We start from the raw sequence: 13,586 nt of genomic DNA on the forward strand, positions 1-13,586 counted from the left end.
TCTTTGCATTTGTGTCCTCATACTGAAGGTATGGCTAAAGGTGAAGGCTCTAGGGTCCTGATGACAACCTGGTGCACTCAAAACATTATAAGTATCATTTTGTTTTGTTTTGGGTTAATTTTTGTCAGAGAAAGCTAATTCCTTTTTAGTGATGTAAACATAGGATAAGTAATTTTCCCATATATAATGCCAGGATGCTGTTGTATTTAAAATCTTTCTTTGCTCTACATTGAAATGTAAAATTACCTAAAATTTATGTAAGGCCTAACAACAATCTATATCAAAATTACTGTGGAGAAGGAAAGATGGAGAGAAGGTTTGATCTTTCAAGAATGTTAGCAATTACATGAATGATGAAGAGATTATTTTTTTTTATGTACTTTTTGGATAAGTCTAGAAAGATGTATAAAGAATTCAGGAATTTAATCAGAAAAAAAAAAAAAATAACTGTTAGTTCTAAGAGGCTAAAGAGAATAGGAGTTTAGCGGAAACAACCCAATCCTAAAAGACACATCACAGTAAACTACAGATTGAGGACAGAAGGTCAGATGTGTTCAGAGTTTATCATTTGCCTTCTGTTTTGGTTTAGTTTGTGTATTTTTTTTCAGAATTAGAGATATCAAGGCATGATATTATTTTGAAGGTACATATTCCAGTTGGAAAGAAACTCCAAGGAAGAAGACAAGGAAGAAGAGCAGCATTGATAACTTTTGGGGTGACATCCGAAAAACAAAGCAGCATAAAAATGTTATACTGCTGGGAAAAGAGAGAAAATCATGAGAAATCTGATCAGATAGCTTTTCTGAGAATGTCAGAAACACCTAAGAATATCAGAAATGTCTATTTCCTAGAAGAAGAAAAAACATAGAGGCAGACAAATTTTAACAAAAATCAGAGAGGGTAAGAAATGGTGATTTATGCAAGTCAATGAAGCTATGTAAGACTTGAAGCTATGGCTGTGTATTTGACACACTATGGTATTCATTTATTACAATATTATAACAAGAAATGCATCTTGCTGACCTGTGTTGGATAATAGAGATTGTTACCACGCATCTCAAAACAGACTGTTTTCTAGCTGAGGGACATAGATGATATTATATTAACATAAAAGGACCCCAAAGCCTCAAAAATTTAGAATTATAAAAGGAGATATCTAATAAAAGGAAAGTATAATCACACAATTATTTGCACTCACTTTGTTTTAATAAGGTATCATGGCATCTGTTAGTAATTGCACTTACACTGATAGAGTCAGTAATTGCTAAAATGTAATATAAAATGAGTTCACTGAAGTAGTTCCTGAAGAATTACTTTGAATTACAACAGATTAGAATCATGTATATATTTGATTTCTATGTATTAGCTGAGGTGTGGTAAGGATTACATGATTATAAATGAGGGTCTAATTTAGACCATAAGGGTTTTGTTGTTGTGCTGTGTTTTGCAGATGGGTAAAGAGAACAGTGCTGTTTTGACTCCAGTACAGAATGTCAAATCCAGTATGACTGCCAAATTGTGATGCATTTAAGCCTATTTAGCTTACACCATATGAAGTCTTAGTGAAGTCAAGGTGACTCTTCATGAGATAAAGAGCTGCTAGCGATGAATAAGGTTACCACAGTTAACTGCTTATCTACATTGTCACTTTAAAAATAATTCACACATTATTAGAAAGTAACAAGATCACATCAACCTCAACAAATCTGACATTTGTGCTAAAGAAAATGACAGTAATTGCATACAAACTTTTGCTGCAAAGCAGATACTACTTTAATTTTTATTCATTTTTTTACAGATAAAACAAATTGAAACAGTTGATTTTAGGAGAGCAAGTAAAACAAAAATGGAGAAAATACATTAACATAACAGGAATATTCTCCAATTCAATAAAAATTAAAAATAGCAGAAAAAGGAGAAAAAGATCAAAGTGCTAAATAAAGAGATAAATGAATCATATACAAGAAAAGAAACACTTATAAGAAAATAATTTGTCAACAGAGAAGGATTAAATGTCTTAATTTAAAAGTACTGGAGTTATTAATTCAAATAGCTTGCATTTTACTTAGCAATTGGAAACTCGGCAGGATTTATAAACTACAATTTTCTATTAAAAGCAGTCTGAGGAAAAAAATGCAGAGAATGCACATTTTGGATCCGCATAATGACATCCACCACATCCCTGTAGGGGTACTAGAAAGAGATGTTGAAGTTGTGTACCAATCTCATTTTGCTGATAACACTTTTCATCATAAAAGATGAAACAAATGTGACTTTCAAAATTTAATCATGAAGGACAAGGACACTGGATAACAGTAACCACTTTAAATGTCTCAGGAACTTGCACTATAAATGTGCATGTTATCAACTTGAAGGCAGACCAACATACTTCAAGGCAAACTGCCCAGATTATTTTAGCTCTTGAAGTAGGAAGGACACATAGTACTTTAAATGTATTATACAGGTTACAAAAGAGAGGCATATTCTCAGTATCACATAAATATGAAACAGTCTGAGTTTAAAAAAAAAAACCTACAACCAGAGGCCATTAGATTCTTTTTAGCTGGATAAATAACGTTCAACAGCATAGCAAATATGCAGCACTTCACCAAATGTACAACGTTGCATTTGTAATAGGCCTAAAAGACACATTTAGTAGGCAGAATGATGATATGATGGCAACTAATACTGGACACAAGAAATTACTTTAAAATTCCTTCCTAAATTACATAATATAGTTTTGCAATTGACAGATACAAGTGGATTTGCAAGTACAACGGCTAAACTTTATCTGGACTATCATACATTTTAGAAGGAATTTCTGTTTTAAAATTCTCACTTTGTAGTTTTAATGGATACTCCCACCACTTGCTTTGCCCACTGCACCCTGTTAATGAATCTGTGTTTTATCTCCATTTGACTAGCATTTTTGAGAAACATGTAAACTCTCTTTTTAATGTGAAAATTTTCTTTTCACTTGTAAAACACTGCATATCTATGATCATTCTTATCTCTCTTCTTAATAGCATTTCTAATTTTACCACATCTTATTTGAAATAGGGTGAATGACATTGCAAGGAGTGAAGGGTGCAATGTGTAAAAGCATAAGAATGTTTCCTGCATTAATTTTTAAAGTATTCCTAGCAATTTTGAAACTATTTTGGAAGACTGATTTGATTTTCAAGTATTACCTTAATTTCTTCAAGTTAAATATTATTTATAATAAAGAAATTTAAAAATAATGTTTGTAAAAGTATACAGTTGTATTTTACCTTAACTCTAGCTACCAACACTTCATACTTACTGTTTTATATACTTTCCTTTCGAACTCTAATGATGTGTCACTTTCAAAAGCTAGGAGATTAATACTTAGAAGATGATTTTTTATATTTTTAGCTGTAGATTTCATTATTTTACAGGAGGTTTTTTTTCTCTTCATTTTTACTTGTCTTCTGTAGCCAAAGTGTAACTCAAGTTTTAACTTCTACATATGAGTACCTTTTATAACTCTTGCTTCCAGAGAGACAAAGATGTGTAAATTTTGTAAATCACATTAAATTGCTGCAGAAGATTGTTAAATAATATGGAGGTAAATATTCATGCAGGAATCACTGTCTCAGGTATTTGAAATTGTTTAGCCTGGAGAGGAGAAGGCTCATGAGGAGTCTTGTGAATGTGTATAAATGCCTGATGGGAGGAATAAAAAAGATGAAGGTAGACTCTTCTCAGTGATATCTGGTGGCATGACAAGAGGCAATGCGTACAAATTGAAAGACAAGAAATTCTGACAGGAAATGTTGAACACTGGAAGAGAAGCTGTGCAGTCTAAAATCTTAACTGGACATTATTCTGAATAACCTGCTCTAGATGATCCTGTTTTTAATCAGTGTTTTGCTAGATGACCTCCAGAGGTGCCTTCCAACTTCTGCAAATTTCTGGATCTGTGATTCACTTACTCAAGGATGAGAAGACCTATGATATCTGTGCTGAATATGTGCTGGACTGCAGAACTGCAAATGTTGGTAAGCTCGCTAAGGCAAGCAAAGCTTATGCTACCTTTTGGATTTATGCCCAGGAGTTACAGAAGTCTAGCCTGTGTCCCTAAAATATGCTTCTCAGTCAGAAATGTATCTGCTAACATATCAATGCACTAACAAAGAGAATAGTTTGAAAAATACTAAAATATCAGTTTGATATTTATATAAAGGTGCCACATCAAAATTTTTATTTCTGTCCTGTCATTTGACATAAAAGTAAAAAAAGCAATGCTGTACTAAAATGGTATTTAATTTCCTTTTCAGTCACCTGTAGGAAAATAATCTCAAGGTAAAAATACATAGTTCTGTAGAAAGGTGTGTTTGAAGTTAAAAACAAAGATATAAGAACATGCAATGGACTTGTAAAATAATAAATTCAAAGTAGATGGAAATCTAAATAGCTGAAGAAACGCTAATGATGCATAAATTCCATATTAGACACCTCAGGTGGTCCATTTGAGTCACAGAGTTTTCCTGCTCATACTGTATTTTCCTGCTTATAACTGACTGTAATTATAACAGAAAATTTAATTAAATACTGTTAGATAATGTGTATTTTATGTGTCTAACCTGCTACAGTGTTAATTTCTCCTTTTAACAAGGAAGGCCTCTACAGTACTAGAGGGCTCATAAATGGGTAGCATACTTGAGGTTTCAACTCTTCTTCCTGTGTTGAAGATCTTTGTTATAGCATTTACATCTTCAAACTGTTTATAGGAGTTATTTCTCTTCTTCCTTTGCCAGGAATCCTAAACCAGTGCTTTCCAACATAATTTCCTTGAAGAACTGCAACCAAAAAAGACCATAAGTGCATAAATAGGCTATTACTTGTCCCTTTAAAAGAATAAAAAAAAAATCAGTATTTCAAAGTCTACACATTATAAAAATGTTTAAAGTGTAGAAATCAGAAGATACATGGAAATGCTTTTTCTGGAATAACAATATCTGGTTTTACTTATTATTTATTGCAGATACTGTTAAGGTAAAATCTTATTTTATACAATAATCCCAAATTACGATTAGATGCTGTATACACAGAACAAGGGACAGTCTTTTTGTCTTAAATTTTGTAATCAGACAGGTGAGAGAGGTTTTGTTTTTGTTTTGAAGAGCAGTTAAATGCCTTGATGTGGTATGTCTTTTTTATCACCCACAAATTGGATTCAGATTTTCTGAGTCTCTGTTCTGTTGTTAATACACTCTTGTTTGTCTCTGAACTTGTCCTCAGGACACATACAGAAGCAATGAATATTTATAGTTCAGCAAATAAAGAGGAAAAAAAAATCTTCTGTTTAATACAAATTTTATGTCAGTTTTATGATAGAACATCATAGTAACATGCTTCTAATTTAAATAAGAATTTCCGAGAACTATTGGTATTAAGAAAATATTCTTAATTAGGAAGTGCATTCTTAATACAATAGCTATTGTGATTAGCTATCAGTAGAAAATCCAATAATTTTTTTTTATACAAGTGTACATAAAAAAGATGAAAATGTGTATTTTTTTATTATGGATCAATGATGAATATTAAAATAAAATTAAAAGAAAAAGTTAAAGTTAAAAAACAAAGTTTGACTGAAACAAATTGGCAAGCAGAATAATGATGAATTATGTCTTTATGATCTAGAGTGGTTCAATTATAAGACTCTAAGAATTACCTTGAAATAATACATTTTTTTTTTATTCTACTACATAGGGAAAAAACCAAAAAGGAAGTGCATTCAGCAAACGGAATTATCCCATATTGAATTCTTTTTCCTTTTAAAAGACAATTGAAAATAAGGACAGTCATCCCTCTGGGCAGTTTTAAAACACTGTGGCACCTGAAATAAGTTAGTGAACATCACTAGAGAAATGACAGGAAATGAAATGTGCAGATTTTTGGTAATAAAATGAGACACTGGGTTGCCATCAAAATCAAACATCAGTCAAAATAACTGTCTTGTCAGAATTATGACTGGAATTCGACAAGGACTACTGAATATAACAAACTTGGCTTAAAGGTGAAAAAACTGCAGATCTCAAGGGACTTTGTCTATGCAATCAATTTAAAACAATTCAGTAATAGAAGTATTACATTAGAAGATGCTAAAAAAATAGCATTTATCCTCTTTGTCCTTGAAAGTAACAAAAAAATTAATTGAAGAAGATATATAAAATATGTGGGCATGTGGAAAACACCAGAATCAGTAGTGGAAGTTATTGTATTATTAATTTAATTTAGATTTTAAATATTGGCTTGTACATTTGACAGGAAGTAATAAGGAAAACAAGAGAACACGATAACCAGACATAAAGCTTTGCTTCATCGGGAAACGCAACAGGAGATTTTAAGGCAAAATCATAAAATTTGATTGTCATGATAAATTAGGAATAACTTTATCAGACTATGGCTATTTTTCTTTTCCCTACTTTTTTCCAGAAGAAGAATGTATGAATAATTTCTTACTCAAGACAGAAATTATCATCTCATAATCAATCAAAACTCAGGCTTATCTACAAAATGACAAACATTTAAACTTTCCCAAAGGAAGATTTTTTCTCAACATGTCTCAGCAAATCAGAGAAATGTGTTGTGCTGGTATAATGAAGTTAGCTAACAATTTTTAAAATTTGTGTATCTGAGAAAAAAATTTTTAGATTGTAATATTTTACCTTAAATACTTGATTTTTGTCAGAAAAAATAATGTTTTGGAATTTTACTGTGGATTAACTAAGTAGGTTCTTGCAAGTGGGTGCTTGGTGTTGCCATGCAAATGAATATTCAACACCCTATCACAACTTAATTTATGCTTTTAATTTAAGTAGATATATTCATCTCCTTTTTCACTTTCTACCACCTTCATCACTCAGTTGGAACCCATACAATCCTGATGGCAATCAGGCAACTAAGACTTGTGTGTTGGAGAGACCTGTTTGTAACACAGAGACCACAAATGACATCTTATGTGTCATGTTACCATAGATTATTTTCTCCCTTCTTGTGACCTGCAGCAAGAGGAAGGATGAAATGGGAAGAAAATAAACCTCAAACTAACCCAAAACTAAAGAGTCTACAGAATTTGTAAAGATACTGGAAGAAACGTTGTCAATATGCAACATTACAGAAGCTGTGCACTATTTAGAGCAGGTTTTCTCTCCTTGCATATTTTCTTGGAAATCTCTACTCATCTACATCCAGAGATGAGGTGAGTAATTTGTATTCCATATGCTGACAGTACCAGGAAGCAAAAATCCTTCTCAGGGTTTGTATTTCACAAAGTTGTTTTGCAAATTCTAATTGAACATGGTTTTCACAAAGAATTTCTATATTACGGCTCTAGTATTGGCAATTGCAAAGGTAGTAACAGTGTGATTGCAGTATTCCTTCATAAGGGATTTTTGAAATCCTACTGAATTTGGGCTTTTCAAAAGAGAACATTGCTTTTCAATAGAACAGGTCTAAAGACCTAGGTTTCAGTTAAGTTCTTGTCCTGGGAACACCAAACTATGTAATTGCACTGTACTACCTGAAGAAGGATATATACCCTTGACTGGAGTTTGTCACAAAATTCCCTAGAACTCCAAAACAAAAGAATAACTTGGCTTCCATTCGACAATTGTCGTTTAATGCAAAGGTAAAAGCAGGTACTTTTGGTGTCTGCTAATGTAGTGTATACAGTTGTGTACTACACTCTGGTGTTACATATATGTGTCCCTAACTGAAGTCAAGCAGTGCCTACTTTTGATTACAAATATTTTGTAAGAACCAATAGAGTAAGTTCTACTTGTCCTTTCTTCCTTTATTAGAAATATTTTTGGTTTCATATCCATACCTTTCCAGTCTGGTTAGCCTGTCTTGATCAACTGTGTTTTTATACAATACTCTGCCCTATATGGTCTAAATTTGCAAGATTTTGGTCAAAGCTGTGTCACCTCATTACCCATTTGAAATTTCTTCAGTTTTAAACTCTGAAAAAGAGGCAGATTGTGCACTAACTCTCACATACTCTGTATACATCAGATGTGCAGAATATGTGCAGATCCATTGGGAATGTGCATTACCTAAAGCAGCTTCTTCTCACAGAGATAAATGAGTGCTGTATGTTTGCTCTGTATTACTCTCAGAAAGTCCTTTACATCAAAATCACCTCTTACACAAAAAGTAACTATGCTATGATTCTAAAGGTCTGGATCCTACTGTTCTCTTTTTTTACACTAGGTGATCAAGCTGCAGCCCACCTATCTTTTTGACAGGCAGCTACTGTCAAATCACCTGCAAAAACAAGAGAGTTCATTAAAAAGAGCACATTTTTCATAAGGATGTTTTTACCCCAGTGAAAGCACAAAACAAAGGATGCAGAATAAAAGGACATATGAAAACAAAATCTTGAGGAATAGGCTCAGGCAACTGAGAAACACAGAGGAGAAGCATAACAAAAGAAGTTCATCTGGTAAATATATCAAAACTAGATAGTAAAATTAGTCAAGACAGCTCTTCAAGCACAAATGAGATGGCAAAGTTAATGAGGAGAAAAACAAAATACTCACTAAAACCAGCTCTCACGCATTTTGCGTATATGGTAATAATATAGAAATTACTAGAAAATTGTTTGCAGTATCCATTTCTTTTGAGGGTGTAAACCAGTTTTTACTTCAAAAGCAATTTCATAATAATGACTTTTCACATGGAGGAGATAAAGTAAAATTAGACAGAAAATTCAATACTGAAAATATCTCTCTGGTTCTATTCCAGCTTGCTTATTTGCTTCCTGGATGTCTGTTTTTCTTTTTAATCATTTTTAAATTTTTTTCTTGATAGCAGATCTTTATCATAACTTGTTTACATTTTAAGACCAAAGTTACTATATCTTTTATTCCATGGTTGATATTTGTAAGCCAGCAGGTGCTAATGGTGCACAAAAGTGCGTATGAACTTGAGAGATCATTGTTGAATCACAGCATGGAGCCAAAGATAATGATATATACACTCTAGTTTTACTGAAACAGATTTTGAACTGTCAGAGGTTTGGATATTAGTTGGTCAAATATTTAATTTCAAGGAAATTATTTTTTGTGTCTATGTGCCAAAAGAAAATACGATGTTAATCCAGTGAGACTTGGGCTCCACCCTGCTTCAAATAAGATTAAAGGGATTGCCTACCAGGGTGAAGTTCTATTACATTTATAAATATTCATTGCTATATTGAAAAGTTTAAAGCAGACTGAATTTCAGTTAATTGCTCACAAAAAGTAATCTTCTTATTTAAAAGAATACTGTTAATTAGATTTTCAAGGAAAAAAGACTGGGAACCCAAGCTTTTTGTACAAAGAGAGGGCTTCAGGCAACTGAGTTCTATGAAACACAGAAGTGATCAGATCAATTATGAGGGTTAAATTAGCTACTAGTTTGGTATGAAGATGTTTTGCAGTTACAAGATAACATCAATATGTTTTTAAAGAATTCATTATGGATGAATGTTCTCAACCAATCAGAAGTTTCTGAGTATCAGTTTAAAAGCTACAGAATCCCTAGTTCATCAAACAAAAGTAAATTAGTTAAAAGACTGAGCTACATCATGCAAAAAACACAAACTAGAGATTTCAAAGTAGCAGAATCATCTGTATTAGAGGTGCTACAACAAAAGAAAGCACAGTAAAAATAAACAAAAAATCCCATACCTCACACCTCTAATAAATCTTGTTCCCTAGCTCCCTAGCTCATACCAGTGCTGAAATGAAAAGAGTGGCTTCAGTCATTAATAAGTGTATAAATGTTAAGAAAGCAGCATTTTCTTTATAATGCCTTGCAAAGTGCACTGTTTAGTCTCTATTTCCAGCAACAGAATTAACAAGGCATACTGTTGAAATTCATTAAGACACAGGAAAATATCAGTGGTAATGGAAAATACTGATTTGGTTTCTTTGACAAGAATTGCATACATTCAGGGAGCAGACTAAAGGTCAGCTACTGCTATTTGTTTCATTTAACAGTTGTTCGTATATAAAAGAAAAAAAAAGCTATGTTTGACTGCGACTTGTCTACATAGGCATATAAATGTGGAATGAGCTACAATGTGGAAGGATAAGCCACTAACTTCATTAAGTCTCCAGAAAAGCACTCCTATTCTAAGAGTGCTACTGTGAAATGGATTTTATTCTACTTTGGAACTGTATTTAGATAAAATATATGAAAGTTTTCTTTAGTAGGATGTGTTCTTTGCAAACAGGAAGTTACAGAGAGCTGCTGTTAAGAATGCAACATTAAAGTAAATAAAATCTTTCTTATTAACTTTCACATCTAGACAATCTCAAAATTTAGTTAAAAACTGCCACTTACGCTGTGCTGGTAGGAAGAAAACCCACTTTGATTATTTACATCAAAGCTTAAACATCCTTTTAATACAAATGGCTCTTTTCACACTTAGAATAGATAAAAACTTTGTTTTTCAGTCTTTAGTTCTTTTTTTTCCTTTTTAATTATTCAATTAAGGAGTCTTTTAGTAGTCCATTGCAAAAATAGACCCTGAACTGAATGAGAAGAATTACTAGTCAGTGGAGAAAGCTCTCATTAACTTCTGAGGATTTGAAACTGCTTAAGAAAATCCTAAAAAAAATTGTTACTTTTTTTAGTTTCTTCATGAAGTTTGTTTTCCAGTCTGTTGAATAATTTATCTGTTTTGTTCAACACACAGGAAAATGCACAATATAAAGCTCATCATCTCTGAAGGTCAATACATAACCCCTTTAGTATTGATACTTAAAGGGTTTAAACTCTGAAATTTCATCAGTCAGTTTTGTAGAGGTGCTCATTCACCTCCTAGGCTGATCTCTTGTAGATTGTTATTAAAGTAGACATGAGTCCAGGACACAAATTCTGTAATTACATGGATCCAGTTTTCATATTTTTTATAGCTAATTCTAGATCATAAGTGGGACAGATGTCTGTGCCAATGAAATCATTGCATTACAGATTGCTTGGCTATGTATTCTATTGGAAATGAGTTTGGCCCAGCCAGCAATGAAGCACCACAATAGTCTCTTACTCACTGCCCCTCATCCACGCCTACCCTCCTTAGGATGGTGGAGATCCCAGCAATATAGGAGGAAAAAAGATAACCAAGGATGTTGCAGATTGACACAAGGGCATGGAGGGCTCGCTGCCAATTACAGTTCTGAGCAAAACAGACTCCACTACTCGACTTAGAGAGGAAAGTAAGGAAAGTTTATTCTACTATCTACAAGAAACAGAACAGAACAAAAAAGTGAAAACAGAGCAGGATGTTGAAAAAATTACAACCAGCACTTTAAGATCTCCCTCTCCAATCCCTCTTTTTTTCCTGGGCTCAGCTCACTGCTCCTGATATCTCTACCTCCTCACACCTCAACGACTCAGAGGGGCAGGGAACTGGGGATGTGGTCAGTCTCTCACAGATGAGCTTTGCCACTTCTCTTTCCTCAGAGGAGGACTACTCATTGCATTCTTCCCATTCTCCAATATGGACTGATTTGTGGAGGCACCTAACTGGCTCAGCACCAGAAGTGGGTCTGGCTCAGACCTGGCAAGTTTTGAGCAACTTCTTACAGGAGCCATCTCTACAGCCTCCTCCCCCTTACTGGAAACAGCTCCATGTGAAACCATAACAATATACTTCAGTTTCCTAAATTAAGTTACCCATAAGTTTGACTTGGGAAGAAACAAAAATAATAAAGACTAATGTCAGCCCTCCAGAATTATAATGTGAAAACATCATATAATTGCAGTCATTAATATATTACATAATTTTCATGGAAATCTCTGCAAGTAGAGGACAAGAATCTATATTTTTTTAATTATTATTGTTTGTTTTTTTGGTTTTTTTTTCCTGGTGGATATAGGTAGAATTATTCACAAATATTACTGCAAATATAAAATTACTTCAGTTTGGTGAAAGACTTTTATTTCGTTCCATCCTGGAATGAAATCTAAAAGTTTCAGTTTCTTTCTTTGAAAGGGAAGTTGCCACAGATTATATGAATTTTAAGGACTCCATGTGTGCTTCAGGTGTGCTAATTTTATGCTGGCACATAATCCTGCAGGCTTCAAAGCCTGTTCAGTAAGATATCCATGAAATGCTTGTGATATTTCCAAACATCAATCAAAACAAAATTTCTCAGATTTTTTTTTTTTTTTTTAAAAAAAGGTTAATTAAGAAAAATAACTTTAGTTTATACTGTCTTTTTTTTTTCAGCTGGTTCATTTTTCCATAACTCTTGATGGTTTTTCAAAAGAGGCCATTTCTTCTTTTTTTTTTTCTTGGATATACAATATTTTGAACAATTGGATATTCATCAGGAACACTTTAGACAACTACATTTTATAGCAGCATCTCAAACCATTTTAATTTCTTAGTTCTTAATCTATTTAGCACACTGCTTTGAGGCAAATATTACACTGATAAAGTTCTTCCAGTTAATATGGAATAATAAAGCAAGATTCCCTTTTCACATAAACAGTCAAATTTTCCATCATAATTTGGAATTTCAATCTCATTGTAACCTAGACTAAGAATTCATGCACTTGTAAGACTTTTTGCCCTAACCCTCTAAAATCTAAAGTTCAGCTTCTAGAAAACTAAGCTATTTATATGGTAATAGGGTCATATGGGACACAAACCCCAAACTCCTTTTATTTTTATCTGTATAATTACATATCTATTTAAAAAGTTTGCAGTTTATAATCATCTTCAAGTTTATTGCTCCTGATCTAGATAAAGAGGGCGTATTCATCCAAAAGATTATTTTTTTTTCCGGTGATACATAATTAAGTTCATGATAGTTCTCTTTCATGACAGACCACTGAAAAAAAAATGGAAGTATTTACTAATAAAACAACACATTCTTATTTCTTTTCAAGTGTGGTCAAAAGAGAAAGATAAGATGATCTTTAGCACTGATGATATAAATCTTTCCCCTCAAAAAAGCTACCATGTTGCCTTCTTACTACAGATGCCATAAGAACCTTTAACTGAACAGATCCATTAAGTCTTTCATAAGCAATAAACAATGCACATAAATGATTTTGTGTGAAATTTAAAAGGCATTTTTTTAGGTACACTGAGCATATTTGTATTTAAGTATATATAGTAATCTTTAAGAAAAAAATAATTCCTCATGAATTTTCAGCAATTTTTCTACAGACCGACAAAATATGTCCTTTCATCTTTTTCTGATGAAATACTTCAGAATCATTTCAAACCTATTTTTATTAGAGTACTTACTCCTGCCTTACTTAGCTTGAGTTGTGTGACATTTCTCTCTCATCTATAAAATGGAAAAAAACTGACAAACTGATCTTGAAATTGTATGGGCTTGAATCACTAGTCTTGGAAGCAAAAATCAATGTTTTGCTGGCTCTTTTGAGTTAACACAATAATTTTTATTCAAAGTGGATTACTATTCCCTTGGCAGAAAGATAAAACATATACCTGGATAGATACTGACAAAGCAACAGAATATGTTTTGGGCCAAATTTCTGACATTCCTTCAGACATTAACAATGAGAAATAATCTGCACACCACAATGAA

The sequence above is a fragment of the Colius striatus genome, chromosome 3 (assembly GCF_028858725.1).
Source record: "Colius striatus isolate bColStr4 chromosome 3, bColStr4.1.hap1, whole genome shotgun sequence".
Taxonomy (NCBI): domain Eukaryota; kingdom Metazoa; phylum Chordata; class Aves; order Coliiformes; family Coliidae; genus Colius; species Colius striatus.